This window comes from Oncorhynchus mykiss, chromosome 11 (genome assembly GCF_013265735.2).
Source record: "Oncorhynchus mykiss isolate Arlee chromosome 11, USDA_OmykA_1.1, whole genome shotgun sequence".
Classification (NCBI taxonomy): domain Eukaryota; kingdom Metazoa; phylum Chordata; class Actinopteri; order Salmoniformes; family Salmonidae; genus Oncorhynchus; species Oncorhynchus mykiss.
Window position 1 is genome coordinate 77,925,504 of NC_048575.1, and position 19,756 is coordinate 77,945,259.

Below are 19,756 nucleotides of genomic sequence, written 5' to 3' on the forward strand. Positions count from 1 at the left end.
ATTGTCCATTTGGAAGACCCATTTGCGACCGAGTTTTAACTTCCTGACTGATGTTGCTTCAATATATCCACATAATTTTCCATCCTCATGATGCCAACTATTTTGTGAAGTGCACCAGTCCCTCCTGCATCAAAGCACCGCCACAACATGATGCTGCCACCCCCATGCTTCACGGTTGGGATGGTGTTCTTCGGCTTGCAAGACTCCCCTTTTTTCCTCCAAACATAACGATGGTCATTATGGCCAAACCGTTCTATTTTTGTTTCATCAGACCAGAGGACATTTCTCCAAAAAGTACAATCTTTGTCCCCATGTGCAGTTGCAAATCATAGTCTGGCTTTTTTATAGCGATTTTGGAGCAATTGCTTCTTCCTGGCTGAGCGGCCTTTCAGGTTATGTCGATATAGGACTTGTTTTATTGTGGATATAGATACTTTTGTACCTGTTTCCTCCAGCATCTTCACAAGGTCCTTTGCTGTTGTTCTGGGATTGAGTTGCACTTTTGTCACGAAAGTACGTTCATCTCTAGGAGACAGAACGCGTCTCCTTCCTGAGCGGTATGACGGCTGTGTGGTCTCATGGTGTTTATACTTGCAAACTATTGTTTGTTTGATTTTGCCATGATGTCACACAAAGAGGCACTGAGTTTGAAGGTAGGCCTTGAAATACATCCACAGGTACACCTCCAATTGACTTAAATGAGGTCAATTAGCCTATCAGAAGCTTCTAAAGCCATTACATCATTTTCTGGAATTTTCCAAGCTGTTTAAAGGCACAGTCAACTTACCGTATGTAAACTTCTGAGCCACTGGAATTGCGATTCAGTTAATTAAAAGTGAAATAATCTGTCTGTAAACAATTGTTGGAAAAATTACTTGTGTCATGCACAAAGTAGATGTGCTAACCAACTTTCCAAAACTATAGTTTGTTAACAAGTAATGTATGGAGTGGTTGAAAAACGAGATTTATTGACTCCAACCAAAGTGTATGTAAACTTCCGACTTCAACTGTACATACATTCACATGCAGTGCATTCTGAAAGTATTCATACCCCTTGACTTTTTCAACATTTTGTTACGTTACAGCCATATTCTAAAATTACAATAAATGAAAATCCTCGTCCATAATTACATAGCGAAAAACTTTTTGAATTTTTGGGGGGGCAAAACTACAAATACAAAACACGAAGGAATTGAACGAAGCACTCCGAGACAGGATTGTGTCAGGGGAACGGAGCCAACATTTTTTTTGTAGCATTGAAGGTCACAATGTCCTCAATCATTCTTAAATGGAAGAAGTTTGGAACCACCAAGACTCTTCCTAGAGCTGGCCACCCAGCCAAACTGAGAAATCAGGGGAGAAGGACTTTGGTCAGCGTCGTGACCAAAGCCTGAATGCCAAGCGTCACATCTTGAGGAAACCTGGAACCAACCCTACGGTGAAGCATGGTGTGGCAGAATCGTGCTGTGGGGAGGTTTTTCAGCGACATGGACTGGAAGACTAGTCAGGATCGAGGGAAAGATGAATGGAAAAAAATACAGAGAGATCCTTGATGAAATCCTGATCAAGAGAGCGCAGGACCTCAGACTGGGGCGAAGGTTCACCTTCCAACAGGACAACGACCCTAATCACATATCCAAGACCACGCAGGAGAGGCTTCGGGACGTGTCTTTGAATGTCCTTGAGTGGCCCATCCAACCTGACAGAACTTGAGAGGATCTGCAAAGAAGAATGGGGAGAAACTCCCCAAATACAGGTGTGGCAAGCTTGTAGCGTCATACCCAAGAAGACTTGAGGATGTAATCGCTGCCAAAGGTGCTTCAACAAAGTACTGAGTAAAGGGTCTGAATACTTATGTAAATGTGATATTTATATTTTTAACACATTTGCGAAAATTTCTAAAAAACGTTTTTTCTTTGTCATAATGGGGTATTGTGTGTAGATTGATGAGGGGGAAAAAACAATTTAATATATTTTAGAATAAGGCTGTAAGGTAAAAAAAAATGTTTTAAGTCAAGGAGTCTGAATACTAGCCGAATGCACTGTGTGTGTACTATACTGTACTGCATACATATGTATCTTGTGTATAATGTGTATATTTATATTGTATTATACAGGGTACATTTGGAAAAGAGACCTAGGTCTCAATATGTCTTCCCTGTCAAAGGTTAAGTAATTAAATATATATATATATATTGGAAATATACAGTGGTGTAAAATACTTAACTAAAAATATTTTAAAGTACTAAAGTAGTTTTTTGGGGTATCTGTACTTTACTTTACTATTTATATTTTGGGCAACTTTTACTTTTACTGCACTATATTCCTAAAGAAAATAATGTACATTTTACTCCCTACATTTTCCCTGACACCCAAAAGTACTTACAATTTGAAAAGATTAGCAGGACAGGAAAATGGTCCAATTCATGCACTTATCAAGAGAACATCCCTGGTCATCCCTACTGCCTCTGATCTGGAGGACTCACTAAACACAAATGCATCTTTTATAAAGAGTGTTGGAGTGTGCCCCTGGCTATCCGTAAATCTTTAAAACAAGAAAATGATGTCGTCTGCTTTGCTTAACAGGAATTTGAATATGTTTATACTTAAACATTTGATACTTTAAGCTACGGTATACACCTCTCTCTAGAGCTACGGTATACACCTCTCTCTAGAGCTACGGTATACACCTCTCTCTAGAGCTACGGTATACACCTCTCTCTAGAGCTACGGTATACACCTCTCTCTAGAGCTACGGTATACACCTCTCTCTAGAGCTACGGTATACACCTCTCTCTAGAGCTACGGTATACACCTCTCTCTAGAGCTACGGTATACACCTCTCTCTAGAGCTACGGTATACACAATCTCTCTAGAGCTACGGTATACACCTCTCTCTAGAGCTACGGTATACACCTCTCTCTAGAGCTACGGTATACACCCTCTCTCTAGAGCTACGGTATACACCTCTCTCTAGAGCTACGGTATACACCTCTCTCTAGAGCTACGGTATACACCTCTCTCTAGAGCTACGGTATACACCTCTCTCTAGAGCTACGGTATACACCTCTCTCTAGAGCTACGGTATACACCTCTCTCTAGAGCTACGGTATACACCTCTCTCTAGAGCTACGGTATACACCTCTCTCTAGAGCTACGGTATACACCCTCTCTCTAGAGCTACGGTATACACCTCTCTCTAGAGCTACGGTATACACCTCTCTCTAGAGCTACGGTATACACCCTCTCTCTAGAGCTACGGTATACACCTCTCTCTAGAGCTACGGTATACACCTCTCTCTAGAGCTACGGTATACACCTCTCTCTAGAGCTACGGTATACACCTCTCTCTAGAGCTACGGTATACACCTCTCTCTAGAGCTACGGTATACACCCTCTCTCTAGAGCTACGGTATACACCCTCTCTCTAGAGCTACGGTATACACCTCTCTCTAGAGCTACGGTATACACCTCTCTCTAGAGCTACGGTATACACCTCTCTCTAGAGCTACGGTATACACCTCTCTCTAGAGCTACGGTATACACCCTCTCTCTAGAGCTACGGTATACACCTCTCTCTAGAGCTACGGTATACACCTCTCTCTAGAGCTACGGTATACACCTCTCTCTAGAGCTACGGTATACACCTCTCTCTAGAGCTACGGTATACACCTCTCTCTAGAGCTACGGTATACACCTCTCTCTAGAGCTACGGTATACACCCTCTCTCTAGAGCTACGGTATACACCCTCTCTCTAGAGCTACGGTATACACCTCTCTCTAGAGCTACGGTATACACCTCTCTCTAGAGCTACGGTATACACCTCTCTCTAGAGCTACGGTATACACCTCTCTCTAGAGCTACGGTATACACCTCTCTCTAGAGCTACGGTATACACCTCTCTCTAGAGCTACGGTATACACCTCTCTCTAGAGCTACGGTATACACCCTCTCTCTAGAGCTACGGTATACACCCTCTCTCTAGAGCTACGGTATACACCTCTCTCTAGAGCTACGGTATACACCTCTCTCTAGAGCTACGGTATACACCTCTCTCTAGAGCTACGGTATACACCCTCTCTCTAGAGCTACGGTATACACCCTCTCTCTAGAGCTACGGTATACACCTCTCTCTAGAGCTACGGTATACACCCTCTCTCTAGAGCTACGGTATACACCTCTCTCTAGAGCTACGGTATACACCTCTCTCTAGAGCTACGGTATACACCTCTCTCTAGAGCTACGGTATACACCTCTCTCTAGAGCTACGGTATACACCTCTCTCTAGAGCTACGGTATACACCTCTCTCTAGAGCTACGGTATACACCTCTCTCTAGAGCTACGGTATACACCCTCTCTCTAGAGCTACGGTATACACCTCTCTCTAGAGCTACGGTATACACCTCTCTCTAGAGCTACGGTATACACCTCTCTCTAGAGCTACGGTATACACCTCTCTCTAGAGCTACGGTATACACCTCTCTCTAGAGCTACGGTATACACCTCTCTCTAGAGCTACGGTATACACCTCTCTCTAGAGCTACGGTATACACCTCTCTCTAGAGCTACGGTATACACCTCTCTCTAGAGCTACGGTATACACCTCTCTCTAGAGCTACGGTATACACCTCTCTCTAGAGCTACGGTATACACCTCTCTCTAGAGCTACGGTATACACCTCTCTCTAGAGCTACGGTATACACCCTCTCTCTAGAGCTACGGTATACACCCTCTCTCTAGAGCTACGGTATACACCCTCTCTCTAGAGCTACGGTATACACCTCTCTCTAGAGCTACGGTATACACCCTCTCTCTAGAGCTACGGTATACACCTCTCTCTAGAGCTACGGTATACACCCTCTCTCTAGAGCTACGGTATACACCTCTCTCTAGAGCTACGGTATACACCCTCTCTCTAGAGCTACGGTATACACCTCTCTCTAGAGCTACGGTATACACCTCTCTCTAGAGCTACGGTATACACCTCTCTCTAGAGCTACGGTATACACCCTCTCTCTAGAGCTACGGTATACACCTCTCTCTAGAGCTACGGTATACACCTCTCTCTAGAGCTACGGTATACACCTCTCTCTAGAGCTACGGTATACACCTCTCTCTAGAGCTACGGTATACACCTCTCTCTAGAGCTACGGTATACACCTCTCTCTAGAGCTACGGTATACACCTCTCTCTAGAGCTACGGTATACACCTCTCTCTAGAGCTACGGTATACACCTCTCTCTAGAGCTACGGTATACACCCTCTCTCTAGAGCTACGGTATACACCTCTCTCTAGAGCTACGGTATACACCCTCTCTCTAGAGCTACGGTATACACCTCTCTCTAGAGCTACGGTATACACCTCTCTCTAGAGCTACGGTATACACCTCTCTCTAGAGCTACGGTATACACCTCTCTCTAGAGCTACGGTATACACCTCTCTCTAGAGCTACGGTATACACCTCTCTCTAGAGCTACGGTATACACCTCTCTCTAGAGCTACGGTATACACCTCTCTCTAGAGCTACGGTATACACCTCTCTCTAGAGCTACGGTATACACCTCTCTCTAGAGCTACGGTATACACCCTCTCTCTAGAGCTACGGTATACACCCTCTCTCTAGAGCTACGGTATACACCCTCTCTCTAGAGCTACGGTATACACCTCTCTCTAGAGCTACGGTATACACCCTCTCTCTAGAGCTACGGTATACACCCTCTCTCTAGAGCTACGGTATACACCTCTCTCTAGAGCTACGGTATACACCCTCTCTCTAGAGCTACGGTATACACCCTCTCTCTAGAGCTACGGTATACACCTCTCTCTAGAGCTACGGTATACACCCTCTCTCTAGAGCTACGGTATACACCAACTGTGGTATCATTGCCTACAGGTTTGGGCTCATAAGTCGTCACCTTTATTATTTAGACGTTTTGATTCATTGCTAGTCCAGTATGGCCTTCCCCTGGCTCACTGCATTTGTGATGCACATTGGGATGTTCAGGTACACTCTTATGCCTGTTTGGGATGAGCTGACACATTGGGATGTTCAGGTACACTCTTATGCTGTTTGGGTTGAGCTGACACATTGGGATGTTCAGGTACACTCTTATGCCTGTTTGGGTTGAGCTGACACATTGGGATGTTCAGGTACACTCTTATGCCTGTTTGGGTTGAGCTGACACATTGGGATGTTCAGGTACACTCTTATGCCTGTTTGGGTTGAGCTGACACATTGGGATGTTCAGGTACACTCTAATTCTGTTTGGGTTGAGCTGACACATTGTTGTTTAAAAATAAAATAATCATGCCTACCATCCTGGCTGTCTGCCCTAGAGTTGTCATATACAGGGAGCTCTTACTGTATTCTAACTGTATTGGGACGGTCGCACATTTTTGTAGTTGTTTTGGCTCTGTACTCCAGTACTTTAGTTTTGAAATGATACAATGACTGAGGTTAAAGTGCAGACAGACAGCTTTCATTTGAGGGTATTTACAACCACATTGGGTGAACCCTTTAGAAATTACAACAATTTTTATACATTTTTTATTTATTTTGTCATTTTGGAGTCACTTTTATTGTAAATAAGAATAGAATATGTTTCTAAATACTTTTTCTTCATTATTAATGTGGATGCTTATAGGATTACGGATAATCCTGAATTATTACAGATAATCCAAAATGCTAACCTCCTCTGTTATTGTAACGGTGAAAGGTTACTGTAGCACGAGACAGAGTCACCATGGAACTCGCCTGCCACATGTCAGGAGGCATTCAACAACCAAAATGGAATCTGGGTAGTGCTGTCGTGCATTGCCCTCATATGTACCTATGTTGCTACCAACCATGGCTGGCCGCCCATGGGACACATGAACTGGACTCACATGTGAAGAATGATCTCTCATGCTGTGGTGACTCAGGCATTGGTCTGGGAAACTGTTCAGTAGTCCCAACAGCCCTATAAGGACACACAGAGCTACTGTTATTTTGCTCTGTCTTTTAACTGTTGTTTTTATGTCTTTACTTACCTATTGTTCACCTAATACTTTTTGTTGCACGGTTGGTTAGAGCCTGTAAGTAAGCATTTCACTGTAAGGTCTACCTACACCTGTTGTATTCGGTGCACGTGACAAATAAACTTTGATTTGAGATGTAGGATCTTAATTTGAGCCAGTTTGTTACAGCTGAAAAGTGATCTTGCAGCAACAGGAAATGTGAATTATATTTAATGGAGATGTTTTATGTAGGGGTTGATATATATATTTCATAGTGGTAAATCAAGTCTGACATTTTTAAAGTGGAAAATACAAACTTGAAACGCCTTTTTAAACCTCAAATACACTACATGTTTGCATATAGTGCTGTGAAGGAAAATTCTCAGCAACAAAAGAGTGATCAAATTAAGATCACACAGCTGTAGTTCCATCAATGGCAAACAAGAGGCTCCTTAGGAAGGACCAACTTAAACAAAGATGATGTGAGACAGAGAGATAATGGCCTTTGTGCTCCATGCTCCACCTCCCCTGCAACCCCTTTACTGTCCATCAAAGCTCAAGGATCATCTTCAAATGTGTATGGGGCTGTGTTACATCCCTCACAACCAACACTTTATAGTCATAGTCTATGACCTGCACTCTAAATAACCTGAGGTCACCCTCATAGGTTTTGTCACTCTTCTGCTGGCCCTGCCCCAAACCGTAATCACAACCGACAGTGAATATTGGCCAAATCATCATCCTGCCTGACTTCCAATGGAATATGTAAGACTTTTTGCCACATCAACATTAAAAAAAAACTCCAACTACAGGTCAATTAGGTGTTGTAAATATCGAAGGTCTCTTTCTCTCCTTCACAACCAGACAACCTCTCTTTCTCTCCTTCACAACCAGACAACCTCTCTTTCTCTCCTTCACAACCAGACAACCTCACTTTCTCTCCTTCACAACCAGACAACCTCACTTTCTTTCCTTCACAACCAGACAACCTCACTTTCTCTCCTTCACAACCAACCAGTCCATTGCTGGAGTACCTCCAGCATCATTCAGGCTGAGATAACATTCCAGTTCGTCAGTGGGTCTCGTTGGCATGCGAGCTGCATCTGATGAGTGCGTTCAATTGTTGTGTGAATGGAAACTGATCAGCGGCTGTTGGAAGGAGAAGCACAGTAGTGTAGGTGTTCATACTTTATTAGAACTGAACACTGAAATAACAAAGAGAACGAACGAAAACCGAAACAGTCCTGTCAGGTGCAGAATGACACAAAACAGAAAACAACTACCCACAAAAACCACGTGGGGAAAAAGCTACCTAAGTATGGTTCTCAATCAGAGACAATGATAGACAGCTGCCTCTGATTGAGAACCGCACCGGCCAAACAACAAAGTAATACAAATCATAGAAAATGAACATAGAATGCCAACCCTAGTCACACCCTGGCCTAACCAAAATAGAGAATAAAAGCCTCTCTATGGCCAGGGCGTGACATCAGCACATGGCCCTGAATACCCTTCCAGTATTTGGATGCAGAATTTAAAATAGATTTTCACCAAAACAGTCTATATTGTACACAATTCATAAAATATGCATGAACTACAAAATTCATATTTACACATGATTTGACCTCCATAAAATGGGAGTAAAGCAGCAATATTGGATTTTAGACGCCATATGTGACTACATTTCCCATTTCAGTCTTATGTATCATTTCCAAGATTGGCTTTAAAATGTTTTAAATATTATATTACATTATTATTGAATTTGAGGCTAAATCCAGGGAGACCCCCAAAGATAATCTGTGGTGGGTAGCCTGGTGGGTAACCTGGTGGGTAGCCTGGTGGGTAGCCTGGTGAGTATCGTGGTGGGTAGCCTGGTGGGTAGCCTGGTGAGTATCCTGGTGAGTATCCTGGTGGGTAGCCTGGTGGGTAGCCTGGTGGGTAGCCTGGTGGGTAGCCTGGTGGGTAGCCTGGTGGGTAGCCTGGTGGGTAGGAGCGTTGGGCCAATAACTGAAAGGTTGCTGGATCGAATCCCCCTGAGTTGACAAGGTCTAAAAAAACAAAAAAATCTGTTCTGCAAGGCAGTTAACCCACCGGGGGGGCACTGACGACATGGATGTGGATTAAGGCAGCCCCCCCCCCCCCATACCGCTCTGTTTCAGAGGAGTTGGGTTGAATGGGGAAGACACACCTCTCTGTTTCAGAGGAGTTGGGTTAAATGTGGAAGACACACCTCTCTGTTTCAGAGGGGTTGGGTTAAATGTGGAAGACACACCTCTCTGATTCAGAGGGGTTGGGTTGAATGGGGAAGACACACCTCTCTGTTTCAGAGGGGTTGGGTTGAATGGGGAAGACACACCTCTCTGTTTCAGAGGGGTTGGGTTGAATGGGGAAGACACACCTCTCTGTTTCAGAGGGGTTGGGTTGAATGGGGAAGACACACCTCTCTGTTTCAGAGGGGTTGGGTTGAATGGGGAAGACACACCTCTCTGTTTCAGAGGGGTTGGGTTGAATGGGGAAGACACACCTCTCTGTTTCAGAGGGGTTGGGTTGAATGGGGAAGACACACCTCTCTGTTTCAGAGGGGTTGGGTTGAATGGGGAAGACACACCTCTCTGTTTCAGAGGGGTTGGGTTGAATGGGGAAGACACACCTCTCTGTTTCAGAGGAGTTGGGTTGAATGGGGAAGACACACCTCTCTGTTTCAGAGGGGTTGGGTTGAATGGGGAAGACACACCTCTCTGTTTCAGAGGGGTTGGGTTGAATGGGGAAGACACACCTCTCTGTTTCAGAGGGGTTGGGTTGAATGGGGAAGACACACCTCTCTGTTTCAGAGGGGTTGGGTTGAATGGGGAAGACACACCTCTCTGTTTCAGAGGAGTTGGGTTGAATGGGGAAGACACACCTCTCTGTTTCAGAGGGGTTGGGTTGAATGGGGAAGACACACCTCTCTGTTTCAGAGGGGTTGGGTTGAATGGGGAAGACACACCTCTCTGTTTCAGAGGGGTTGGGTTGAATGGGGAAGACACACCTCTCTGTTTCAGAGGGGTTGGGTTGAATGGGGAAGACACACCTCTCTGTTTCAGAGGGGTTGGGTTGAATGGGGAAGACACACCTCTCTGTTTCAGAGGGGTTGGGTTGAATGGGGAAGACACACCTCTCTGTTTCAGAGGGGTTGGGTTGAATGGGGAAGACACACCTCTCTGTTTCAGAGGGGTTGGGTTGAATGGGGAAGACACACCTCTCTGTTTCAGAGGGGTTGGGTTGAATGGGGAAGACACACCTCTCTGTTTCAGAGGGGTTGGGTTGAATGGGGAAGACACACCTCTCTGTTTCAGAGGGGTTGGGTTGAATGGGGAAGACACACCTCTCTGTTTCAGAGGGGTTGGGTTGAATGGGGAAGACACACCTCTCTGTTTCAGAGGGGTTGGGTTGAATGGGGAAGACACACCTCTCTGTTTCAGAGGGGTTGGGTTGAATGCGGAAGACACATTTTCAGTTGAATGCATAGAGGTATCCCCTTCACCATTTTATTTTCCCTGACTAAATTGCAAGAGTTACAGGCTAAAGATACAAAATCCTTCAAGGAACCTTGGACCCCAATTTTTGCATTGAGCCCACTTGTTTACCTTAGAGCCGATTTACAATAGCCACAACATTGTAAAACGTGTAACTGTAATCAGAAGAACCTTTCACTAAAAGAAATGAGACAGTTTTCACCGTCTCAGCCACTTGTTTTCCTTGCAGCCAATTAGATTACAATAGCACTAAACACCATAAAACACAGTTAGATTACAGTAGCACTAAACATCATAAAACACAGTTAGATTACAGTAGCACTAAACATCATAAAACACAATTAGATTACAGTAGCACTAAACATCATAAAACACAATTAGATTACAGTAGCACTAAACATCATAAAACACAATTAGATTACAGTAGCACTAAACATCATAAAACACAATTAGATTACAGTAGCACTAAACATCATAAAACACAATTAGATTTCAGTAGCACTAAACACCATAAAACACAATTAGATTACAGTAGCACTAAACCTCATAAAACACAATTAGATTACAGTAGCACTAAACATCATAAAGCACAATTAGATTACAGTAGCACTAAACACCATAAAACACAATTAGATTACAGTAGCACTAAACATCATAAAACACAATTAGATTACAGTAGCACTAAACATCATAAAACACAATTAGATTACAGTAGCACTAAACCTCATAAAACACAATTAGATTACAATAGCACTAAACCTCATAAAACACAATTAGATTACAGTAGCACTAAACATCATAAAACATGTGTAACTGTATGTGTTTCTGTCAGGCAGGTTAATAAAACACTGAAAAACAACACATTTCACTTGGAAAGTTGTCAATTAATCAGATACCAAAAAAGTTAAGCTTCACAAATATTCCTAGTTGATATTTCCGTCTATTGTATCTCTGCGTTTACAGGTCTATATTTCCTAGATGCATCAAGATATTCTAATTCTGTTTATTTGTGTATGTAGGACAGACAACTAACTTCTTTGAGCAATATCAGAGCTTGGGATATTGGGTTACATGAGTAGATGGGGCCCATCCCCCCTCCACACAGGCATTATTCTGCTTTTTTTTTTAGGTTAGGGGTGTGTCTTGCCACCAGCCTAAGACCTGTCACTCTGCCTTCCTCCTGGCTGGCTGTGGTCTGGTCTGGGCTGGCTGTGGTCTGTTCTGGGCAGGCTGTGGTCTGGTCTGGTCTGGGTGTGGTGTGATGTGTTGACAGCAGCCTGCCTGCCCAGACCTGTTAGTTAGTAGATACAGACCTGATGTGAATAAGCCAGAGCCCAGAAATCAATTCAACATTAAGGCTGAGACCAGGCTGAGACCAGGCTGAGACCAGGCTGAGACCAGGCTGAGACCAGGCTGAGACAAGCCTGAGACCAGGCTGAGACCAGGCTGAGACCAGGCAACTAGCTAGACTACTGGGGATGGCAGGCAGGGAGGACACACATATGGACACACGCACACACACAAAAATATGTATCAAACACACAGCCCTCCTGTCAATGATCTTGAGTTACAGTTGTCCAACAGGATGTTAAATGTAAAGTCACATTATCAGACAGACCAACTCCAGACAGCTATTTTATTGTGAAAACTGCCTGCGTCTTTCCTGCATCATTTTAATACCTGCCCTGCTGTGTAGACTAGACTTTAGTTAACCTGTCTCACTGCTGCCCTGTAGCCTACCCTCTACCTATCTACCTGTCTCTGACTCAGTTTAGTTTTTAAACCCACCTGATTCTGCTGTGTCTGAGCGGGATGGCCTACCTACTCTGAAGCCAGCTGGCCGTGTATGTGTGTTTGTGTGTGTGTGTGTGTGTGTGTGTGTGTCGTTGGCGGGATAAAGGGATAAGCGTTGTGTTATCCTGTTGCACTCTGGGTTAAATGGCTGCACGTGACAGGCTGACCTCTTCACACACATGGCTGGGATGCTCTCTCTCTCTCTCTCTCTCTCGCTCTCTCCGACAAACCTTCTAGATCAAGCAGCATCCATTATTGAAGATTGTTTTGTGCTGTTTGTGAATGGAGTGTATTTATATCCTGGTTCCTTTTCCCCTTCTTTTAGACATCAGAAAGACAGAGATGGAGAGACAGAGGGAGAAAGTAGAGAGGAGGGATGGATGGAGGAAAGGAGAGATTGAGAGCGGGGGTAAGGGGAGAGAGAGAGGGAGAGAGAGAGGGAGAGAGATGAAGAAAAGGAGAGACAGAGGGAGAAAGTAGAGAGGAGGGATGGATGGAGGAAAGGAGAGATTGAGAGAGGGGTTAAGGGGAGAGAGAGAGGGAGAGAGAGAGAGAGAGAGAGAGAGAGAGAGAGAGAGAGAGAGAGAGAGAGATGAAGAAAAGGAGAGACAGAGGGAGAAAGTAGAGAGGAGGGATGGATTGAGGAAAGGAGAGATTGAGAGAGGGGTTAAGGAGAGAGAGAGGGAGAGAGAGAGAGGGAGAGAGAGAGAGTGAGAGAGATGAAGAAAAGGAGAGACAGAGGGAGAAAGTAGAGAGGAGGGATGGATGGAGGAAAGGAGAGATTGAGACAGGGGTTAAGGGGAGAGAGAGGGAGAGAGAGAGGGAGAGAGAGAGAGAGAGAGAGAGGGAGAGGGAGACAGAGATGAAGAAAAGGAGAGACAGAGGGAGAAAGTAAAGAGGAGGGATGGATTGAGGAAAGGAGAGATTGAGAAAGGGGTAAAGGGGAGAGATGGGCAGAGGAAGAGGAGATGCTTTCTATAGTTCTGGGATGGTTGATACTGTACCAGAGCAGATAAGCTGTTCCTTGCGTGTATACAACAACCATCTGGATTATTATTCTGGATGATTATTGCTGCCAGTTCTACTGAAGTCATCAACAGGAAGAGATTATTCTAAACCAAACAAGTGATCTGGTGATCTGAATGATTCTGCTATGTTGTGTTTTAATTACCATGCTGGTGCTCTCTGTCCTGTACCTCTCCCAGAGTCCCAGAGTGTCACTGTGTCACCCCAGCCAGACTGAAGTCAAATCTCTGAGCGGTTTGCTTCCTCTCATCATAGACATCACGTCACTTCCTGTTGAACATTGAACGAGGGAGAGCTATGTTTGTTGTTTTGAAAGTTTCTTAAAAAGTGTTCTATTGAACAAGTTTGGTTACTAGCTAGCTACCTTTGAACGTTTGGATCTGACGCGTTTGGCATCAGTTGCTGGGACTGCTGCCTTCTGTCTAGGTATCCTGCCAACCACGGGTCTGAGGAGCTGCTTGGTATCAAATCAAAAATCAAATCAAATCAAATTTTATTTGTCACATACACATGGTTAGCAGATGTTAATGCGAGTGTAGCGAAATGCTTGTGCTTCTAGTTCCGACAATGCAGTAATAACAAGTAATCTAACTAACAATTCCAAAACTACTGTCTTGTACACAGTGTAAGGGGATAAAGAATATGTACATAAGGATATATGAATGAGTGATGGTACAGAGCAGCATAGGCAAGATACAGTAGATTGTATCGAGTACAGTATGTACAAATGAGATGAGTATGTAAACAAAGTGGCATAGTTTAAAGTGGCTAGTGATACATGTATTACATAAGGATACAGTCGATGATATAGAGTACAGTATATACGTATGCATATGAGATGAATAATGTAGGGTAAGTAACATTATATAAGGTAGCATTGTTTAAAGTGGCTAGTGATATATTTACATAATTTCCCATCAATTCCCATTATTAAAGTGGCTGGAGTTGAGTCAGTGTCAGTGTGTTGGCAGCAGCCACTCAGTGTTAGTGGTGGCTGTTTAACAGTCTGATGGCCTTGAGATAGAAGCTGTTTTTCAGTCTCTCGGTCCCAGCTTTGATGCACCTGTACTGACCTCGCCTTCTGGATGATAGCGGGGTGAACAGGCAGTGGCTCGGGTGGTTGATGTCCTTGATGATCTTTATGGCCTTCCTGTGACATCGGGTGGTGTAGGTGTCCTGGAGGGCAGGTAGTTTGCCCCCGGTGATGCGTTGTGCAGACCTCACTACCCTCTGGAGAGCCTTACGGTATAGCAGCTAGGCTAGGGCGACGCGGTTAGCCCTTGTGGCTGTCACCGAGGATTGTCCCCGGGCTTGTGACAACAGGTCTAGCTGATTGGCTGTCAGGGAAAAGCATATGAAATATGAGAAGATCCTGTGTCTGGAGTGTAATTTAAAATGAGATATTATTATTATTATTAAGATATTATTATTATAAACACAATAGTAGAAGAAGAAGAGGATATTATTATAAACCGAGTAGAAGAAGAAGATATTATTATTATTATAAACAGAGTAGAAGAAGAAGATATTATTATTATTATAAACAGAGTAGATGAAGAAGATATTATTATTATAAACAGAGTAGAAGAAGAAGATATTATTATTATAAACAGAGTAGAAGAAGAAGATATTATTATTATAAACAGAGTAGAAGAAGAAGATATTATTATTATAAACAGAGTAGAAGAAGAATATATTATTATTTTTAACAGAGTAGAAGAAGATATTATTATTATTATAAACAGAGTAGATGAAGAAGAAGAGGATATTATTATAAACAGAGTAGAAGAAGATATTATTATTAAATCAAATCAAATCAAATGTATTTATATAGCCCTTCGCAAATCAGCTGATATCTCAAAGTGCTGTACAGAAACCCAGCCTAAAACCCTAAACAGCAAGCAATGCAAGTGTAGAAGCATGGTGGCTAGGAAAAACTCCCTAGAAAGGCCAAAACCTAGGAAGAAACCTAGAGAGGAACCAGGCTATGTGGGGTGGCCAGTCCTCTTCTGGCTGTGCCGGGTGGAGATTATAACAGAACGTGGCCAAGATGTTCAAATGTTCATAAATGACCAGCATGGTCAAATAATAATAATCACAGGCAGAACAGTTGAAACTGGAGCAGCAGCATGGCCAGGTGGACTGGGGACAGCAAGGAGTCATCATGTCAGATAGTCCTGAGGCATGGTCCTAGGGCTCAGGTCCCCTGAGAGAGAGAAAGAAAGAGAGAAAGAGAGAATTAGAGAGGGCATACTTAAATTCACACAGGACACCGGATAGGACAGGAGAAGTACTCCAGATATAACAAACTGACCCTAGCCCCCCGACACATAAACTACTGCAGCATAAATACTGGAGGCTGAGACAGGAGGGGTCAGGAGACACTGTGGCCCCATCCGAGGACACCCCCGGACAGGGCCAAACAGGAAGGATATAACACCACCCACTTTGCCAAAGCACAGCCCCCACACCACTAGACTTCAACCACCAACTTACCATCCTGAGACAAGGCCGAGTATAGCCCACAAAGATCTCCGCCACGGCACAACCCAAGGGGTGGCGCCAACCCAGACAGGAAGATCACATCAGTGACTCAACCCACTCAAGTGACTCACCCCTCCTAGGGACGGTATGAAAGAGCCCTAGTAAGCCAGTGACTCAGCCCCTGTAATAGGGTTAGAGGCAGAGAATCCCAGTGGAAAGAGGGGAACCGGCCAGGCAGAGACAGCAAGGGCGGTTCGTTGCTCCAGAGCCTTTCCGTTCACCTTCCCACTCCTGGGCCAGACTACACTCAATCATATGACCCACTGAAGAGATTAGTCTTCAGTAAAGACTTAAAGGTTGAGACCGAGTTTGCGTCTCTCACATGGGTAGGCAGACCATTCCATAAAAATTTAGCTCTATAGGAGAAAGCCCTGCCTCCAGCTGTTTGCTCTAGGGACAATTAGGAGGCCTGCGTCTTGTGTCCGTAGCGTACGTGTAGGTATGTACGGCAGGACCAAATCAGAGAGATAGGTAGGAGCAAGCCCATGTAATGCTTTGTAGGTTAGCAGTAAAACCTTGAAATCAGCCCTTGCCTTGACAGGAAGCCAGTGTAGGGAGGCTAGCACTGGAGTATGCTAGTACTGGAGGGGTGCTCTCATCTTATGAGTATATGAACATTTTTTGGGGGGGGTTCTAGTCAGGATTCTAGCAGCCGTATTAAGCACTAACTGAAGTTTATTTAGTGCTTTATCCGGGTAGCTTGGAAAGTAGAGCATTGCAGTAGTCTAACCTAGAAGTGACAAAAGCATGGATTAATTTTTCTGCATCATTTTTGGACAGAGAGTTTCAGATTTTTGCAATGTTACGTAGATGGAAAAAAGCTGTCCTTGAAACAGTCTTGATATGTTCTTCAAAAGAGAGATCAGGGTCCAGAGTAACGCCAAGGTCCTTCACAGTTTTATTTGAGACGACTGTACAACCATTAAGATTAATTGTCAGATTCAACAGAAGATCTCTTTGTTTCTTGGGACCTAGAACCAGCATCTCTGTTTTGTCCGAGTTTAAAAGTAGAACGTTTGCAGCCATCCACTTCCTAATGTCTGAAACACATGCTTCTAGCGAGGGCAATTTTGGGGCTTCACCATGTTTCATTGAAATGTACAGCTGTGTGTCATCCGCATAGCAGTGAAAGTTAACATTATGTTTTCGAATGACATCCCCAAGAGTTAAAATATATAGTGAAAACAATAGTGGTCCTAAAACGGAACCTTGAGGAACACCGAAATTTACAGTTGATTTGTCAGAGGACAAACCATTCACAGAGACAAACTGATATCTTTCCGACAGATAAGATCTAAACCAGGCCAGAACTTGTCCGTGTAGACCAATTTGGGTTTCCAATCTCTCCAAAAGAATGTGGTGATCGATGGTATCAAAAGCAGCACTAAGGTCTAGGAGCACGAGGACAGATGCAGAGCCTCGGTCTGATGCCCTTAAAAGGTAATTTACCACCTTCACAAGTGCAGTCTCAGTGCTATGATGGGGTCTAAAACCAGACTGAAGCATTTCGTATACATTGTTTGTCTTCAGGAAGGCAGTGAGTTGCTGCCTTTTCTAATTTTTTTGAGAGGAATGGAAGATTCGATATAGGCCAATCGTTTTTTATATTTTCTGGGTCAAGGTTTGGCTTTTTCAAGAGGCTTTGTTACTGCCACTTTTAGTGAGTTTGGTACACATCCGGTGGAAAGAGAGCCGTTGATTATGTCCAACATAGGAGGGCCAAGCACAGGAAGCAGCTCTTTCAGTAGTTTAGTTGGAATATGGTCCAGAATGCAGCTTGAAGGTTTAGAGGCCATGATTATTTTCATCATTGTGTCAAGAGATATAGTACTAAAACACTTGAGTGTCTCTCTTGATCCTAGGTCCTGGCAGAGTTGTGCAGACTCAGGACAACTGAGCTTTGAAGGAATACGCAGATTTAAAGAGGAGTCCGTAATTTGCTTTCTAATAATCATGATCTTTTCCTCAAAGAAGTTCATGAATTTATCACTGCTGAAGTGAAAGCCATCCTCTCTTGGGGAATCCTGCTTTTTAGTTAGCTTTGCGACAGTATCAAAAAGGAATTTCGGATTGTTCTTATTTTCCTCAATTAATTTGGAAAACTAGGATGATCGAGCAGCAGTAAGGGCTCTTCGATACTGCACGGTACTGTCTTTCCAAGCTAGTCGGAAGACTTCCAGTTTGGTGTGGCGCCATTTCCGTTCCAATTTTCTGGAAGCTTGCTTCAGAGCTCGGGTATTTTCTGTGTACCAGGGAGCTAGTTTCTTATGAGAAATGTTTTTAGTTTTTAGGGGTGCAACTGCATCTAGGGTATTGCGCAAGGTTAAATTGAGTTCCTCAGTTAGGTGGTTAACTGATTTTTGTCCTCTGGCGTCCTTAGGTAGACAGAAGGAATCTGGAAGGACATCAAGGAACTTTGTGTTGTCTGTGAATTTATAGCACGACTTTTGATGTTCCTTGGTTGGGGTCTGAGCAGATTATTTGTTGCAATTGCAAACATAATAAAATGGTGGTCCGATAGTCCAGGATTATGAGGAAAAACATTAAGATCCACAACATTTATTCCATGGGACAAAACTAGGTCCAGAGTATGACTGTGAAAGTGAGTGGGTCCAGAGACATGTTGGACAAAACCTACTGAGTCGATGATGGCTCCGAAAGCCATTTGGAGTGGGTCTGTGGACTTTTCCATGTGAATATTAAAGTCACCAAAGATTAGAATATTATCTGCTATGACTACAAGGTCTGATAGGAATTCAGGGAACTCAATGAGGAACGCTGTATATGGCCCAGGAGGCCTGTAAACAGTAGCTATAAAAAGTGATTGAGAGGCTGCATAGATTTCATGACTAGAAGCTCAAAAGACGAAAACATCCTTTTTTTGGGGGGTAAATTGAAATTTGCTATCATAAATGTTAGCAACACCTCCGCCTTTGCGGGATGCACGGGGGATATGGTCACTAGTGTAGCCAGGAGGTGAGGCCTCATTTAACACAGTAAATTCACCAGGCTTAAGCCATGTTTCAGTCAGGCCAATCACATCAAGATTATGATCAGTGATTAGTTCATTGACTATAATTGCCTTTGAAGTAAGGGATCTAACATTAAGTAGCCCTATTTTGAGATGTGAGGTATCATGATCTCTTTCAATAATGACAGGAATGGAGGAGGTCTTTATCCTAATGAGATTGCTAAGGCGAACACTGCCATGTTTAGTTTGGCCCAACCTAGGTTGAGGCACAGACACGGTCTCAATGGGGATAGCTGAGCTGACTACACTGACTGTGCTAGTGGCAGACTCCACTATGCTGGCAGGCTGGCTAACAGCCTGCTGCCTGACCTGCACCCTATTTCATTGTGGAGCTAGAGGAGTTAGAGCCCTGTCTATGTTGGTAGATAAGATGAGAGCACCCCTCCAGCTAGGATGGAGTTCGTCACTCCTGAACAGGTCAGGCTTGGTCCTGTTTGTGGGTGAGTCCCAGAAAGAGGGCCAATTATCTACAAAATCTTTTGGGAGGGGCAGAAAACAGTTTTCAACCAGCAATTGAGTTGTGAGACTGCTGTAGAGCTCATCACTCCCCCTAACTGGGAGGGGGCCAGAGACAATTACTCGATGCCGACACATCTTTCTAGCTGATTTACACGCTGAAGCTATGTTGCGCTTGGTGATCTCTGACTGTTTCATCCTAACATCGTTGGTGCCGACGTGGACAACAATATCTCTATACTCTCTACACTCACCAGTTTTAGCTTTAGCCAGCCCCATCTTCAGATTAGCCTTAACGTCGGTAGCCCTGCCCCCTGGTAAACAGTGTATGATCGCTGGATGATTAGTTTTATGTCTAATACTGCGGGTAATGGAGTCGCCAATGACTAGA